The following is a 17,764-nucleotide window of genomic DNA, read 5'->3' as shown; positions in this document are numbered from 1 at the left end:
ATAATCCTTTGGAGTATAATAGATAAAACAGACTAGAGATGATGAACATGAGGCCATCTCCAGGTTGCACCATACTGAAATTCCCATTATCCCTCATCATTTTCTATTCTTGCTAGGACTGATGAGAGGTACAGTCCAACAACATATGTTCCTGGCCCCCAAAAGAGATTTGATAATGAATAAAATGGGTTTAGTTCTGTTATCTAAAAGAGAGGTGCAAATGATGGCATGATTTGCATCTCTCTGGAGAGGCTGTATAAGTATAGCTAGGATGAGAATGCAAGAAGCTTTCCCCAACCTGATATCCACCTCATCTCCAAATGAGAAGGTATGAAAAAGACATCAACAAGTGTTCTTAAAGCACAGTCAAGTTGATGATTGCCCAGCATGCTAAAATGATTTGGGGAAAGTAGATCCAAATGCACTCTCTACTTTGTCCATGTGTGAATGAGAAGATTTTTGAAGATTAACAGACAGTTTACTAGTGCAATTTATAACATCTGTATATTTAGTTGTAGTTAAATGATCAAAAACAAGAATATCTGCACTAGCAACTGTGGTACAGTTTACTGGTGAACAGTTTACTAGGAAGAGATGCTAGTAAACTCAAGATGCTGATATGGTCAGGTACCAGCAATGTGTTGGAAGAGATAGCAAATGCACTAAGTGACCTACCCTGTAGAGTTAAGCTATCCCGCTGTCTTCAGCAGTGGTTGAAGATGCTATACTATCCCTAGTGTCACAGGAAGATTCAACTACTGGTCAGGTTTACATTTCTACATGGAATAGTAGACAGAGCACTATCTTGTTCTCCACATCAGGCACCCAAAGGTGTTGGGTTGACCCTTGATGATGGACTACATTCACAAATTCAGAAAGGCAGCCACCTTTCTTGAAAGTCTGGGTCCTATAAGTGCCTGGATAAGAGACCACCTGCGACCCTTCCCATGTATGTCACACTTTGGGATCCACAATGGATGACATAAAGGCCGAAATCAGGGATGGGCAGCTACATAGGGAGGAGAGAGAGAGAGAGAGAGATTTATTTTCCAATTTTCTCCTAAGAGGTAACCCAAAGCATCTTACCATATAAATAAAACACAGCTAAAAGAATATATGCTGCAAGAGTTTTTAAAATATTAAACAATCAAGTCAATGAAAACATTACTTTTAAAGCATTATTGGTAATTTAAAACAATTATAAATTCAATCTGCATTGAGGACACTCCTCAAAGGTCTGTATCATTCCTGCCTATCAAGGCAAGAGGGGAAGAACAAACCATCTCAGAAGATTGGTTCTCAAACTGTGGGTGGGACCCCGGGGGCAGGATTGTTGGAGGTCCTAAACACCCCCTCTCCTCCTCCTCTTCCCAAACTTTTTCTGTCCTGGTGGGGAAGAGAAAGCCAAAGAGGGCACTTGGAGCCTCTGCCTGAGGGAGAGGGAGGGGGCTATTTCCTTATAAAACGTTAAAATGTGATCAAACAAAAATACACACACTAAACAAAATATTTTTATTCATATACTAGGTCAAGCAGGGAGGCTTTATGTCTGGGTGTAGATCAGGCCTGCACAACATGGCCAAAATTAAAATAGACTAAACATCTTTGGGCTGCAGATAGGTTTAAATTAAATATTAATTATTTAAGAATATCAATTAATTAGCAATACTAATTAATTATTAATTAATTAGAATTAATTAATATTAATTCTCCTCCTCCTCTTCTGCCTGTCCGTCCCTCTCCACAGGAAAAAGTTGTGCAGCATGGGAGCCTTGCCTGTCCTTCTCCTCCTCCGCCTGGACTTCTCCTTTGGAGAAGCCGAGTGATGGAGGAGCCTTGAGGGGTAAGCACTTCGCCCCTTTTCCCCTTTGCAACCCAGCCTTCTCAAGAGGAAGCCAGGCAAAGGAGGAACCTTGCAGGGCGAGCATTTGCCCATCCTCCTCCACTCGTCTTTCTCCTTAGAAGAAAGGCAAGCAGTGGAGGAGTCTTGCAGTGCGGGTGTTTGCCCATCCTCCTTTGCCGCCGTCACCTGGCCTTCTCCTCAGGAGAAAGCAGGCAGCAGAGGAGCCTTGCAAAGTGAGCATTCACCCTACCTCCTTCCCCTCCTCTGTATGGCCCTCTTCTCAGGAGGCCAAGTGGTAGAGGATCCTTGTAGTCATTCCACATCCCTGCAGACCACCCAATGTAGATGAAAAGAAAAGATGTAGATGAAAAGAAAGCCACAAGGGTAAAAAGTTTGAGAGCCACTGATCTCAGAATGTCCAGCCTTTCACTGCTGGGAAACACATATTACATGTTAAGAAACTGTTGGAAGATGTTTCCATTCAATTTCCAGTATGCAAACTCTGATCTCTCCTCTCATTCAAACTATGGCCTGTTACAGACTGCCAAAATAAAGCTGCTTTGGGTCTCTTTGGAGGTATGGTATTTAAATGATGCATGGGTCCTAAGAGTCCGGAGGTCGCACCAAAGCCACACTTCATTCCTAAGCACTGGAGTGCAGCTTTGGTGCAGCTTCCGGATTCTTAGGATGCATGCATCATTTAAACAGCATACCTCCAAAGAGACCTGAAGCAGCTTTATTTTGGCAGTCTGTAACAGGCCTAACCATGTATTTTAGGTCACTCCTTTTTGGGGGACTCACACACTTTCAAAGATTTCCTCCTGCCCTGTTGGGTCCTCCATCTTCTTTTCCCATCAAACAAATTAACATATGGGAAGAGTGGCAAAAGTTCAAAATATCTGAGAAGTACATGTTTACCATCACTCTTTTCACTGGTTGTGAAAAAGAATCCAAATACCCTCTGAAACAAACACCACCCAAACACCTAAATATATGCTTTAAAAACCTGTCATTCAGATCTATCCAGTAGTGTGTAAAGAAACCCTTTCTGAGAACTGGCACTAACATTTCAGTTTAATTCTGTACCAGGAATAAAAGAAGACCTCGCTCGTTGAGTACGTGGGTGGTTGAGTGAGAGAGAAAGAATAGGACAGTAAAGTTTAAGTTTGATATGCAATTTCCTATGTGTCAGCCAGAGGGGAAGAAGCAGAAACTAATTTAAGACAAAACATGAGGGGTCAGATGATTGCAGACTAATCCTTAAAGCTCATTCATTTTTATAACACAGCACTGCCAAACACAATGATAAAGATTTTTGCATGCGTATGAAATTCAGCCTGAAAACAAGGTCCTTTCAGGACAATGTAAGGCACAGAACAAGTACCATTTCAGAATATGAATCTGGGATATTGTTTCCTGTTTCAGCAAAGGAACACCTGGATTTGCTGACAAGCTTCAGGAAGGATTTATTATTTTCCATTTTTTAAAGCTATCTTTCTCTTTTGGCTTCCTATGAAAAGCACCATGGATACAGAGCATAATGTGATGGGACCATAAAACACACACGTGCACATACCTGTTCCAAAGGGCATAATTACTATCTCTTAAACTAAAGAGATGTACCATGAATCCCTTAAGCAGGCAATACACTTCAGATGACTGGCTGCCCTGCCTTGGTAGGAAAGGTAACTGACTCTAGTGGCTAATAGCCAGGTGGCCTGCATTATGAATGCTTAAGAAATTCAGTCATCATGAATTCCAGTGCCAAAAATTATGACTTGCACCTCCTATATAAAGGCATGGACTGGAACATAATAAACACTTGCATTTTTAATTTCTCTGAATTTCGGCTTTAAAAAGCCTCCAATCACCACCCCCAAAATGTGTGTTTTTGAAGGAAAACACAAAGGAACAAATGTGAAAATAGCACCGGACCAGATACAGACTGGGCTAAGTGAATGGAGTATCAACCAGTATAGCATATACAATGTGCCTGCATCATACATGGGCGCGCTTTACACAGCTTTCAGCATATGCTGAAAGCTGCATGGGGAGGGGGTGGCGTGCCCCATAGGGACGAATGGGGCGTGCACCTGTGGTGCGCGCGCACCACACCGCCAAGTGCACAAGCCCCATTCATTTAAATGGGGCTCGAGTATAAGTGGTATTTTCTTTGCGCAGGGGAGTCCTGAATAGATCCCCCACATAAAGAAAGGGTGAACTGTAATTTCATTTGACGTAATGTTTTCTGTGTATGATACATTAGCAACAACAGAATCATAGAGTTGGAAGAGACCACAACGTCCAACCCCTTGCCATGCAGGAATACACAATCCCAATGGATGGCCAGCCAGGCTCTGTTTAAAAATCTCCAAATAAGGAGACTCCACCACACTCCAGATTCAGCTTATGGTTACCAAAACTATGAAATGACTTGCAGGTTTGTTTGTATCCCGCTCTTTTCCCAGGACTGGGATTCAGAGGTTATTCAGAATATAATTATAAATCGAATTTACTATTTGCTCCTGTCTCTGTACGCACTTCTTCCTCTAGGACTAGGCCTCAGCCCTGGCTTACCCCCCTCATTAAGTTTCTCCGGTCCTGCTCTAGAGCAGCCGAACGTCTTTGGAGAAAGTCCAAACAGTGGGCTGATTTTATTCATTACAAATTTGTTCTTTCCTCCTTCTCATGTGCCCTGTCTATAGCAAAACAAACTTATTACAAATCACTGATCTCCGCCAATGAGAGGTGCCCACAGCGTCTGTTCTCCACCTTCAACACTTTGCTTAAACCTCCCTCTCCTCCTGTCTCTTCATCATTCTCCCCCAATGACTTCGCTAATTACTTCATCTCAAAGATTACCACCATTCGCTCTGAGACAGTCCCTCCCGATTCTTCTTCTGCTCATAATCTTCTATCGCCCTCGCCTAAAAAATTTTCTGTGTTTCCTCCTGCTTCTCTGGATGAACTCTCTACGCTTCTAAACTCTTCCAAACCTGCAACTAGTTCTCTTGATCCAATTCCTACTCGTCTTCTAATTTCCATAGCTCCCTCTCTTCTGCCCTCGCTTCTCCATATCTTCAATCTCTCTCTCTCTCTACAGTCTCCTTCCCCTCGGACTTTAAACATGCTCTCATTTCCCCAATTCTGAAAAAACCTTCTCTTGACCCTTCCTCTTTGTCTAGCTATCGTCCGATTTCTCTTCTTCCCTTTCTTTCTAAGGTCTTGGAACAGGTTGTTTATTCTCACTGTCTTGAGTTTCTTGAAGCCAACTCCATTCTCGATCCCTTTCAGTCTGGTTTCCGCCCACGGCATTCTACAGAGACAGCTCTCACTAAGATCTCGAATGACCTTTTACGGGCCAAGGCTAATGGCCTTTACTCTGTTCTCATCCTTCTTGATTTGTCTGCAGTCTTTGACACCATTTATCACAGCCTTCTAGTTGATATCCTCTCTGACCTTGGGTTCTCACACTCTGTTCTCGACTGGTTTAGATCTTATTTGTCAGACAGATCTTTTGTAGTGGTCACAGGTAGTCAGACTTCATCCTCTGTTCCCTTATCTGTTGGAGTTCCCCAGGGCTCTGTTCTGGGTCCCCTTCTGTTTTCTCTCTACACACTGTTCTTAGGTAAACTCATTAGCTCTTTTGGCTTTTCCTACCATCTGTATGCCGATGACACCCAGTTGTATCTTTCCACCCCTGACCTTTCTCCAAGGCTTGAACAGCAAGTTTCGTCTCGTCTCACAGCTGTCTTGCAGTGGATGCGTCATCGGCACTTGAAGCTCAACATGTCCAAGACGGAGCTTCTTGTCTTTCCTCCTAAGCCCACCCTTCTGTCCAGCATTCAGCTGCACGCATTATCACATCCGCCCACCGCTCAGACCACATCTCTCTTGTGTTGGCACCCCTTCACTGGCTCCCCCTCCCTTTCCGTATTCAGTACAAGCTCCTGCTGGCGACATTTAAAGCCCTCCATGGGCTGGCCCCTCCTTACTTATCAGACCTTCTTTCTCCTCACCTTCCCACAAGGGCCCTCCATTCTGGTAGTCAAGGACTGCTGTCCCAGCCCAGGATTTCCTCTGCCCCATCTCGGATTCGCCCCTTTTCACTTGCTGCCTCTCACTCCTGGAACCTTCTTCCCCCGTGAGCAAGAGCCATCACTTCTTTAACCAGCTTCAAAACGGAGTTGAAGACGATCTTGTTCAGAGAAGCGTTCCCAGACATTGCGTGATTGTCACTTGCTATTTGATGTTCTTTTTGTTGCCTGTTTTATTGAACCATTTCCTGTATTGCTATGTGTTTTATTTGTATTATCCTATCATTTCTTAGATTGTACGCCATAGGCAGGTTTACTCTTTTATATTTTTTTGTTTTTATGTACAGCGCTGTGCAAATCTACAGTGCTATATAAATAATAATAATAATAATACTATTTACATTTTATATTTACAAGGTGCTGAACTATAAGAGACCTTTTGTTTTGCCACTTTATGAGGGACAGACAACAACAACAACAACAAAAAGAAGTGGAAACTGTCAACAGATAAATTAATTGTGCCCTGACTAGTTCTCCATACTGTCAAGCTCATATAAAGCAGATGTGTGATATCACACATTTTGTTCTTATGTGTCTTTTATTACCAGAGCTGTAACCAGCTGACTTCCTCCTTATTGGGCTGCAAACTGGGCCATTCTGAAATGTTTATCAAAATGTGGCAGGAAAACAAATGTACAAACATTACCCTGTCTGATGCAAAATTTTATTTCTAGCCAATGAGAGAATGAATTATCAAAAAGGGGTCTGACTATGGCAATATACCCTAGATCTATAATTAATAATAATTCCAGTGTTGTAACTCAACCTGATAATTTAATTTTATGTAAATTATTTGTATCTTTATGTAACATTTCTATTTTATATGGTTTTAAGTTGTCGTGTGTCAAGCTGGGTCCATAAAGATTGATTGACATTGGGACAGATATAATTCCCATAGAAAGAACTGAGAAAAGGAATTGCAATGATCTGATACTATAGTTAAATAAATAAATTGTTTCCTCATTCATTGTTTTCAGAAATGATTTGGGAATAGTAAATAGGAGCACAGCCTGTTTAAAACATTTTATTCATCATTCTAAAAGGAAATAATCCAGAATCCAGTTTTTCCCATTTTTTTTCCAGAGAAAAGGGGGCTTTAGAAAAATGGGGAAAAAACTTTCTCCCCATTTTTTTGCAGGCCTTCAGATTTCTAGTGCAGAACAGTGAAGGGCCACCTAATTGCAAAGAAGGCCAGCCCTCTTCTCCGCTGCCCTTCCTACTAGTCCTTTTAATATATTTTACACTTGGAATTAACTATGGGCCAAAACAGATAGCTGTATAGGGACAGCTTGACGCTGTTCCGTTGAGCGCCAAATCAGCATGCCACGGCCCCGATCTGGCTCTTTTCTGGCACAAAAAGAAGTGGCAAAATGCTGCTCCTTTTGCACTGGAAAAAGAGTGGCTTTTCCGCCACTGCACTGGCTTTTCAGCAATCCTATGTTGTGTGGCACATAAACATCACACTGCCAGAGTGCTGTAACACTGCCTGGCATCTGGGCAGCAGATGGCGTGACGCCAGCCTGGGGGTGGCATCAGGGCATGGGTCATCTAAATGCCATGCCCTCACACCGCCCCCAAGTCGGCGTATTGTGCCAATCGGCTTCACCTCTGTGTTCTCTATTCATAAAGAAAAATAAACAAAAGATTTCTATAGCCATCTGCATGTATTTATTTTTTTTAAAAACAGCTGGTCAATGCAAAATTTGTTCATTTTTTGGCACAGTCCCATGTTTAATTAATTAACAACTTAATTAATAATTTAATTCTGGAATTAAGCAAATGCTGAAAGTCCAGTTAAGTCAATCAATTTAAAAATATATTTAATTACTCTTTTCATCAGAAAATTTCTAAATTAATTGATAACTTAATTGGTTTGAATCAGTTCTTATCAATGCAAATTGGCAGCACGTTTGGAGCAGATAAAAAGCAGGTGTGCCTTCTGAGCTATGAGACAGATGCACGCTACCTTTAGCTTCTGCACATACCAGTACAAATGAGAGAAATACCCTACTGCTCACCTGCATACACCTCCACATAAGTCCTCTCTGCAACCTATCAGACAGAGGGAAGTAGGGAGAGAATGGCCACCATATCTGATAGCTAGCTGGCAAGCACAAGCCAACAACTGTGAGCATCTGGAAATCTTCCTTCAATGAATGGACTATTACAGTCGGCCCTTCTTATACACGGATTTTTTATACACAGATTCAAGCATACACGGTTTGAAAATGTTCCAAAAAAGTATAAATTTACCTTGATTTTCCATTTTTTATAAGGGACACCATTTTGCTATGTCATTATATTTAATGGGACTTGAGCATACGCGGATTTTGTTATACACGGGGGATATTAGAACCAAACCACAGCGTATAACAAGGGTCCACTGTACTAGGGTGGTGTGCTGGTCTCGGTCAATGTGGCAGTGGCATAAAATATATATGATTCTGCTAGAAAATGTATAAAATAAGAATTCTAGAAAACATTTTTCTCACAAAATATGCATCTCTAAACATTCCATCCTAAAAATTATGCATTTTTAATATGCACTATACTTTTTTTAAGCTAAAAACTGCATTGCAAAATTCAAGAAGTGTGAAATCAGAGAGATAGCTGCATTTCAACCCAAGAGTGCAGATGCAGACTGTAGAGAAATACTCTTTTGGCCATGCTGGCTTGGGGCTTTATGAAGTTGTAGTTCAAGATACTATTGCACTCTCCCACCCACTCCAGAGTTTTTGCAAATCAAGTCATTTTGTACTGGAATTTGTAAGGAACCAATTCTTAAAACATTCCACTAATACATTTTGGAGTACAATCCTCAGGACATGCAACCAAGATTAACATTGCTTCAAAAGTGATTTGAAGGATGAAGCAGATATTTTTCTAAGCAATGATGAGATGCATGCATGAAAGAATGCAAGAACAGATAAACAATGAGGAGAAAGGGCAGAGAATGTTCTTAGTTAACATGCTTTTAAAGCACCAACTGTGACACAAACATAGTGTGTGAGACCTTTAAAAACTGTCCTCATCATCATATTAATTTTTAACACCATTTAACCAAATGATAAAGTGATGAAGTCTGAGTTCATCAAATTTTTAATTAAAATAGGGTGAGAGAGAGAGAGAGAGAAACATGATTATGTCACTCCAAGAAAAAGATGACAGGGAAGGATAAAATATTGTATATCCTCTTATAGATTAATCTCACAGGATAATTTTGGATTGCGTCAGCTATGCACAGAGTGATGGCAATTCTGGTTGCCATCTTGAATCTTTATCCTTATATTTAGAATTGTCATCCTTTAGTAAACTGGCAGATCAGCATGGCAGTGATTAAAAGCTGGCCAAGTTAACCCAAGTACAGCCAGAGCTACAATTCCAAAAGGAAAGTGTCCTTATTGCTCAATAATCCAGCCAGTAGTGATACAGATGGGTTTAAAGCCCACAGCTAAGCTCTAAAAGCTAGGGTGGTCCAAGTGGTGCCCTGGACCAGAGATGTAGCAATGAGCGAAGGGGGAAAATGAGGGCATTTCCTCCACCCCCCACAAAAAAAATCTGACCCCCAAATGAAATGTTTGTTCATTCCCCAAATTTCAAGCATTGAAGAAGTGAGACACTTTCAAAATGAGCTGTTCAACAGTGGAACAAACTCCCTCAGTGTGCTGAGGCATCTCCTTCTTTGGAGTTTTTTAAACAGAAGCTGGATAGTCATCTGTCAAGAGTGTTATGCCAAGATTCGTCTTACAAGAGTACTTTGTTTTTGCATTCCTGCATGGCAGGGGGTTGGACTGAATGGTCCTTGGGATATCTTCCAACTTTAGGGGGTCATTCACACTTACTTTTTGAATGAAAAGATTGCTCTCTCCGAGCCAATCCAGAATCAGCTCGGTGTTCCCACTACATTTACTGAGATCAAATCTCTCCATGCCATTTTAACCCTGTTGCTGTTCACATTTGCCACAGTACTGATTTAAAATGGAGATGTCTCCATTTCCAGGAACAATACAGTGCGATCTGAACAGATTCAGTAGTGTACTGACACTACGTAAGATGTAGATCATTGCGGCTCTTTATAAAAAAACCCATGAAGGGGTCCAGTGTCAAATGCACCAGTTTAAGTGGGCTTTTCGCCCCACCCCCACAAACTTCACTGATTGTGGTTGGGACGAGTGTGAACATCATGGAAATAAGCCAGTTCCAAAATGGTTAATTTCCATAGTGTGAATGGCCCCTAGGATTTCATGAGAAGTGGACTTTTACTTTCCTCACTGCTTTGCACTTTTTCAGAAGGTCCCAGAGACAGGAAAACCGCCCTTCCCGATCCTCAACAAGAGTCCATCTAGGCTCTAAAGCATATCTTCAGTGGCCCTAGCCCGACTGTTAGAGTAACTAGAACCCACAGTAGAATCACAGTTTAAAAGTAATCCTACTGTGTGCTGATGGTGAAAAAAGGTTTAAGTATTGGTGGCATCAAAGTACTATAACTGTGCAGTGTGAAAAGTGCCCTGGACAAATGCAGAAGATCTGAAATAGACGAGCAGGAGGTGGGGAAAGGTGCTTAACCCCTCCCTTGCTGACTTCCTCCTTGCAACTCCTCTCATCACATCCAGAAACCCATTGTGGAGAGGAAAGATGAAGAAAAAGCAGCAAACAGTAGAAGCATTAGGTGCCTCCCTTCTGCTGCTTTTCTATCTGAAGGCATGCCCCTCTCTACACTAATGTTGCAGGTGCCTCACAAAGACCTAGTTTTCAGATACAAGCCTGCTGCCAAACAGCTGGCTTCTACCCTGTTTATTACCTAGGAATGCACATAGGCAGGCAGACATACAAGCAGACACAAAAATCAGAGGTTGCCTACAAAATGACCGAATTTGCCGTGGGGACTGTGGGAGATGAGGTGGGTAGAGGTAAACTGATGCCATAGATTAGATCTATTGGAGTGTGAAAAACGAGGGTGTGCAATCCAATGCACGCTGCTTTGGTTGCAAAGGAGACCTGAACTCAAACATTGCAACCATCTGTTTCCTTTTGGAAAGCACAGCAGATACAAATTAACTTTGACTTTCACCATGCACGGCTACATCCACTGTTCTTGGCTGCACGGCGGGGAGCCTAATGGCAATCAAAGGCTTTGGGGGATCAGGCACAACCACAGCCGACATTTGTCATCAGCAAAGCCTGTCAGAAAGGTTTCAGAACTTCAACTAATTACCCACCTATCCTAAAAGATGCAGCCAGCCAAGACATCCGTAGCCTTGGTGGTGCCAGAAAACGAGGCCAAATAAATATGATTATAACAGAGTGCACCTTCTTTTATAAAGAACTCACAGCACTGGTCTAAAGAACCACATAACATGCCCCCCCCCCCCCCCGCTTTCACACCCCTCTGCAAAAATGTGGTTTGCTCTGGGTCAGTACTTGGAAATGTTACTTTTTTGGGCCACAGCCTGAGGAATTCTGAGGCTGTAAACCCCAAAATTAATAACTTTTTCCACCCTCTGTTCCATCTAGCTCAATCTTGTCTATACTGACTGGCAAAAGTTCTCCAGGGTTTCAAAAAGTGATTGAAAACCCTGTTTAATACAAAGATGGAAAACATTTGGTCCTCTGGAACTTTTAGACCACAAACCCAGAATCCTTTACCATAGGACCTTCTGAAAGTTTGTTTCTTAAACAATATGGAAAAATTATCCTGCTTCTTTATTACATTTCCAACAGTTGTCATTGGCCCCTTTATATATTTAGGGCAATTTCACTGGAGATAAGTGCTATTGGTACATCGTTTTAAAAAGCTCTTCTTTTTAAACATAAAATATAACTGAGTATTTGAGACACCCTTTCCACACATTTTCCCATTGTGCCATATGTAGTGCTGTCCTACATTACTGGATCATTTTACCATGCAGTTTTCCACTTGTTCATCTACTATTCTGTCCCTCAATGATAAATACAGTGCGCCCATGTTATACGCGGCTGCACTATACGCGGCTTTGAGCTTATGTGCTCAAGCTGCATGGGAGCGCATAGGGCGCAAGGGGCGACATATCCCATTTGGATGAATGGGGCTGAAGCATAGGTGGAATTCACCTTACACGGGGGTGGGGGGTGGGGGGTGCGGAACGGATCCCCCGCATAAGGCAAGGTTCGACTGTAATACATTTTCACAACTAGATGCCAGTTCTCCAAACAAAGTCTACATATTTTTATCTACTTTAAGCTTTTCAAAGATCTGTAGATATGAAAAAAACTGTATCTTATTACCCTCTTATTGCAATTACTCCTTACTTTTTGTATTATACTCTTCTTTTTGTTTTACTAATAAAATTGGCACAGGTTAACCAATTATTTTTCCTAGTGGCTCCTTTATAACACACTGCTTCTACTGGAGAGAACTAAAGTGCAAATTTTGGGTCATAATCTTAATTTGTATTTGAACCACACTTTTATTAATGTTCTTCTGACAAGATGATTGTTAAATGCAGCATGGGCTTTCAATTTATTATACCAGAATTAGGCATGCCAGCCAAATCATAGGTTGGGTCTCTCTATACTCAATAAATTTGGTTTTCTGAGCATGATCCACTCTTTTAACCAAACTAAAGATGTTGTTTCAAAATATAACTTCAAATCTGGGACCTCAAAATCACTCTCTCTTGAATCTGTCAAAGGTTTAAAGTTATTCTTCAGGTATCTATTCCAAGAATTTTTTGATAAATCTCATTGACAGAATCCTATTTTGGGAGAAAGGCAGGATATAAATCCAATAAATAAACAAACAAACAAATAAATAAATAAATATTTGCCAATGTATAAAAGGTGATGTTATAATATTAATTGTCTGAAGTAAAACCATCATCTTAGGGAGAATGTTCATTTTAAAAGTGAATGTTTTCCATTTTTAAAATGAAATTTTACATTTTGCCCTTAATTTTCAAGGGGCAGGATAAGGTATCATAGACACTAGACTGTAAGTTGAACTCATATATAGGTTGAGGGCAGGTTTGGGGTCCAAAATTATGGATTTTGATATGACCCGTAGATAGGTCAAGGGTAAAATTTAGGGGCATTTAATGAAGGATGTAAAGGACGAAGCAAAGGAAAACAATGTTCATACTAAAGACTGGATGGATTAGAAGGGGGTCAGTGCTTCCAGGGCAGATTAAAGTCTTGGCTTTCGCCATGCGCGCGTGCGCACACACACACACAGATAGGCACATACATACATATGAGAGAGTTAAAATACAGTACTTACACTGACCTGTGGATAAATCAATTCAGGGGTTTTTTTGGGGGATCAATTTTTTAATCTAAATTTCTAAGTTTATACATGAGTATATACGGTAATAGCAATCTTACAAAACTTTACAGTGGTCAGTTAGTGTTCATGTTAGAAAGAAATAATGGGCAGTAATGAAGGCTCTTGTATTAATACATGTAGTGTGCCATGAACACGTCTGCTGATTGATTGGAATTTGTGAATAATTCAATTTAGTTGTTTCTCTTTGTAATTTTCCTTTGTAATTTCCTTGTTCAGTTTGTCAAAGCACCGTGTAAAAGGGCATTGCTAGCATAGGACAGCATATATCACATTGAAGGAAGAGCAAGTACATGCACCTGTGATACTGTGAGTGCTGTTATTGTCCCCTGGAACATTGTTCTCAGAGTAGATGTGAGAACAGAGTTGACACCTATACTTCCTGGACTAGTGGATTTGGAACACAGGGAGTTTAACTGAATTTGATCTGGACTAATTTTTTTCTTAATTACCACTCAGTGTCACAGCCAACTCCCATGTGGAAGCTTCCTCCAGAGGTGCTTCATTAGATATATCAGATAAATTCAGCCACCTGTCACTTAAGAATTAAAACTAATTGCAAGCAATTATGAATGGATTCTGTCAAAAAAAAAAAAAAGGAAATCAAGGGCACATGAAGCAGAGTTGTTTCCAGAATTCAGAATTAATTAGGAGTCTATCAAAAACCGATGACATCCTACCAATTTATTTAGTACAATAATATCCTGACTTTTCTCTAAGGAACTTGAGGGAATACATATGGCTTTCCACATCCCCAGTTAATCCAAACAACAAAACTGTGAGACAGTTTAGGCAGAGATGGAATGATTAGCCAAGTCAGACAGTATTTGCATGGTTGTGAGGAGATTTCATGCTACACAATTACAGTGCTGTGATTCCCCATTAACTGCCATAGGTGTATTCTATGAAATCCTGGGACTGGTAGAATTCAGATGCACTAGAGCTCTCTAGCCGAGGCATCTAAGTATCCCTTTCTCAACTACAAGTTGAGAATTCCATTGGATGTTCCCATGGAAGGGTGTACCTGCAAAGAAAGCAAAATGATACCACTGCCCCTAAAGAATTATGCCCCTACAAATTAAAATTTCCTTCAAGTCCTAAATTTCTAGCACTGCAGAAAGTGAGACACAGAAAATTGTTCAGATTTAGAATTCTTATAAGATTGAGTCTCCCTTATCCAAAATGCTTGGAATCAGAAGTATTTGGGATTTCTGAGTTTTTCATATACATAATGCGATATCTTAGAGATGGAACCCAGGTGTAAACATGAAATTCATTTATGCTTCATATGCACCTGATATGCATAGCCTGGAAGTAAATGTATACACAATATTTTTAATAATTTTGTGTATGAAACAAAGTTGTGTACACTAACCATCGAAAAACAAAATTGTCACTGTCATAGCCACCAATGTGCACAACTGGATTTGGGAATATTTTGGCATTCTGGATAACCTGTATTTTCTATGGTCACATAATCTTGGTAATTTTATCTGCATACCGTCCAACATTTCAGAGATGAAACTCAAGTAACATCAGAATGTAGTAAAGAAGGCAAAATTCTTTGGAGGCCTAAACTATATTTCTAAATGTGTCTTCTCTGTGTCTCCGACTGATGCAGTGACTAAGGATGGTGTCTCTCCCCTGAATGCCTGTCTGGAGTCGGTAATGAGCTGGATGAGGGAAAACAAACTCAGACTGAATCCAGAGAAAACGGAAGTACTGGTGATAGGTTCCCCAGGTCTGGGGAAGGAAATTTATCAACCTTTCCTGTACGGGGTCACACTTCCCCTAAGAACAAAGTTTGCAGTTTAGGAGTACTTCTGGACTCGTCCCTGAAGTTGACATCTCAAGTAGATGCGACGGCCAGAAGTACTTGCTATCAACTTCAGTTGATATGCCAACTGCAACCCTACCTGGGCCAAAGGTACCTTGAAAACAGCTGTGCGTGCTCTGGTAACCTGTCGTCTAGATTTCTGTAATGCGCTCAACATGGGGCTACCCTTGTACCAAGTCCGGAAGCTTCAGCTAAGTACAAAATACGGCAGCCAGATTGGTCACTGGTGCATCTAGGTTTGACCATATAACACCTAAGTTGAAAGATCTTCACTGGCTGCCCATTCGCTTCCAGGCACAATACAAGGTGTTGGTTATCACCTATAAAGCCCTACATGGCTTGGGCCCGAGTTACTTGAGGGACCGCATCTCCCCATATGATCCGCCCTGCACACTTAGAACATCTGGTAAGAATTTATTGGCAACACCATCTTCCAAATATGTTTCCTCATCTCAAAAGGCCTTTTCAATAATGGCCCCGAGGTTGTGGAATAGTCTTCCTGACGAGCTCCGTCTCACGACCCCCTTCGAAACATTTAAAAAGAGACTTGAAACCGTGCTCTTTCACCAAGCTTCCCCCTCCCCGAGGAGTGATAACCATCTGCCTGTCTGACAACGATATTCTGTCCTTGCCCCTGGATGTCTGATTGTTTGATAAGCTATTGATGTTATATTTATTCTTCGTATTTTATAAGATTGTTGTATGTATTCTGATTTTAGTAGCCTGTAACCCTGCTTCAATCCATCGGGAGAGGCGGGGAAACACAAATAAAATATTATTATTATTATTATTATTATTATTATTATTATTATTATTAATGCTTGGCTAAAGTTTTAAGTTATTGCAATGCCAGAAATGTAGGGACTAAAGAATAAATTTCCTGGGTCTGTCTGTGCGTGTAGATTTCTTATTTCAACTGGAGACCCTCATTTTGTCTCCCCTGTAGCTACACCCCTATTCCCATGGCAGTTAGTGGGATCATAGTGCTATAACTGTATAGTGTGACCCACATAGTTATGGTAAATTCCATGGTTAGGTATCATACTAATCATGCACATTGCTGAAATTTGAAATTAGATGATTCAAGGATCTAATGTTTGCAATTCTGAAATACACTGGCATTCATCTAATAAACCTCAGCATTTCCATAATTCAAACACTGATGAAATTTTGTAATCCAAGAAGAAATTTCTGGATCGTTTCCTATATTTTGTCCTCTGCATGGGCTGCGTGCATGAAGTAATTAAGCAGCCAAGCTCCACCAACTTTATGCATGTTCAGTTATTTGTTGTTGAAACCCTTCAATTTGCAAAGGAATTGAAAAAGTTCTATTTGCAATGCACGTGTTCTCAAAATTTACTTCAACTTTTTAAAGTTCCTGTTTGCTAAAGGATTTCCTAAAAATCTGTGGTCTGTTATCTGGACGTCTGTGTCCATTACCAAGTATTGTTTTGCTGCTTTAACTCAAGTTGTTTGTTCCACATAATATACATTTCATCTATAAAGTAAAACTGTAATGTACTTAGTGCAGCAAATCCAACAGCTTGATAAGCAATCTGAAAGCAGGGCTGGGGAGGTGGTGCTAACTAATAATCTTGCAAATTCTCTGGTAAGACAGCTCAGTGATTACAAGCCTATGCAACCTTTGCAACCCATTGGATTGAACACAGCCTGCCAGCTTTGAATGGAACACTCACAGGGGTTTGAGAACTCCCTTGGTTTTCCAGTCTATAGCAGAGTTGTCAAGTGCCTGGCAGGCTACAATATATAACTGATGGGCAGCATTCAGCTTGCTCAGTCTCTCAAGATCTGCAGCCGTGGCTCAAGGGAGGCCTGCATGCATTCATACGAATCTCCAGTCTGTCAGCATGAATCCTGAGTCTGCAAACAAAGCTGCACTGGACACAGAGGTGTCAGCCTCACTTACATGCAGAGCCAAAGTCAGTTTTCTTTTAACAGTGTCACCCAGAGCAGGTCTGTTCTGATTTATCACATTCCGTAGAGCTGTCTGCAGGATCAGTGAACACAGCACCACCTTCAAAACCCCAGCTCACACTTTCCTCTGCACTGGCTATGAGCGAAGTACAAATATGTTTCTAATGCCACTCTATGTACTAGGATCCCTATGCTGCATGGCTCTTGTTTATTATAAAATCTATCATCCATCCATTCATCACTTTATTTATATACTGCCTTTCTCCCAGGATGCTGCTCAAGGTGGCTTACAAAAAGATTAAAATAGTATAAAAGAATTAAAACTACCTGAAAATATGGCTTTAAAACAGAATAATAACAATACAGCACCATAAAAACCACTTTTGTTAAAATCACTTTCCAAAAGCTTGCTAGAAAAGAAAGGTTTTAACCTGTCACAGAAAGGAAAACCAAGGAGGAGCCATCCTAACTTCCCTAAGGAGGATGTTCCAAACTGTGGGAGTAACCACAGAGAAGGACTTCCCCCATGCTCCTACCAGCCATGACTGTGAAGATGGTGGGATAGAGATCTTAGAGCTTGGGCAGTTCATATGGGAATATGCCATCCTTTAAAATGGCTTCTAGGTCTCTGCCCTAAAAATGTGTTTTCTCCACTTTTTCATAAACACTAAAGATAGCGTACAGACAATTTAAGGCAAAGAAGGAAAACCTGGCAGTCCAAGGAGCCAATTTTC

At 40.9% G+C, this 17,764-nt stretch overlaps 1 protein-coding gene across 2 annotated transcripts in view; it reads right to left on the bottom strand.

Annotated features, from left to right (window-relative positions):
• Positions 1–17,764, bottom strand: part of RCOR1 (REST corepressor 1) — a 167,107-nt gene that overhangs the window by 11,687 nt on the left and 137,656 nt on the right. The window lies entirely within an intron of this gene.

The sequence above is a fragment of the Sceloporus occidentalis genome, unplaced genomic scaffold (genome assembly GCF_023333645.1).
Source record: "Sceloporus occidentalis isolate IW3139 unplaced genomic scaffold, rSceOcc1.0.p SCAF_4, whole genome shotgun sequence".
NCBI lineage: Eukaryota > Metazoa > Chordata > Lepidosauria > Squamata > Phrynosomatidae > Sceloporus > Sceloporus occidentalis.
The sequence above is the reverse complement of the archived record's forward strand: the minus strand, read 5'-3'. Positions and strand labels throughout refer to the sequence as shown.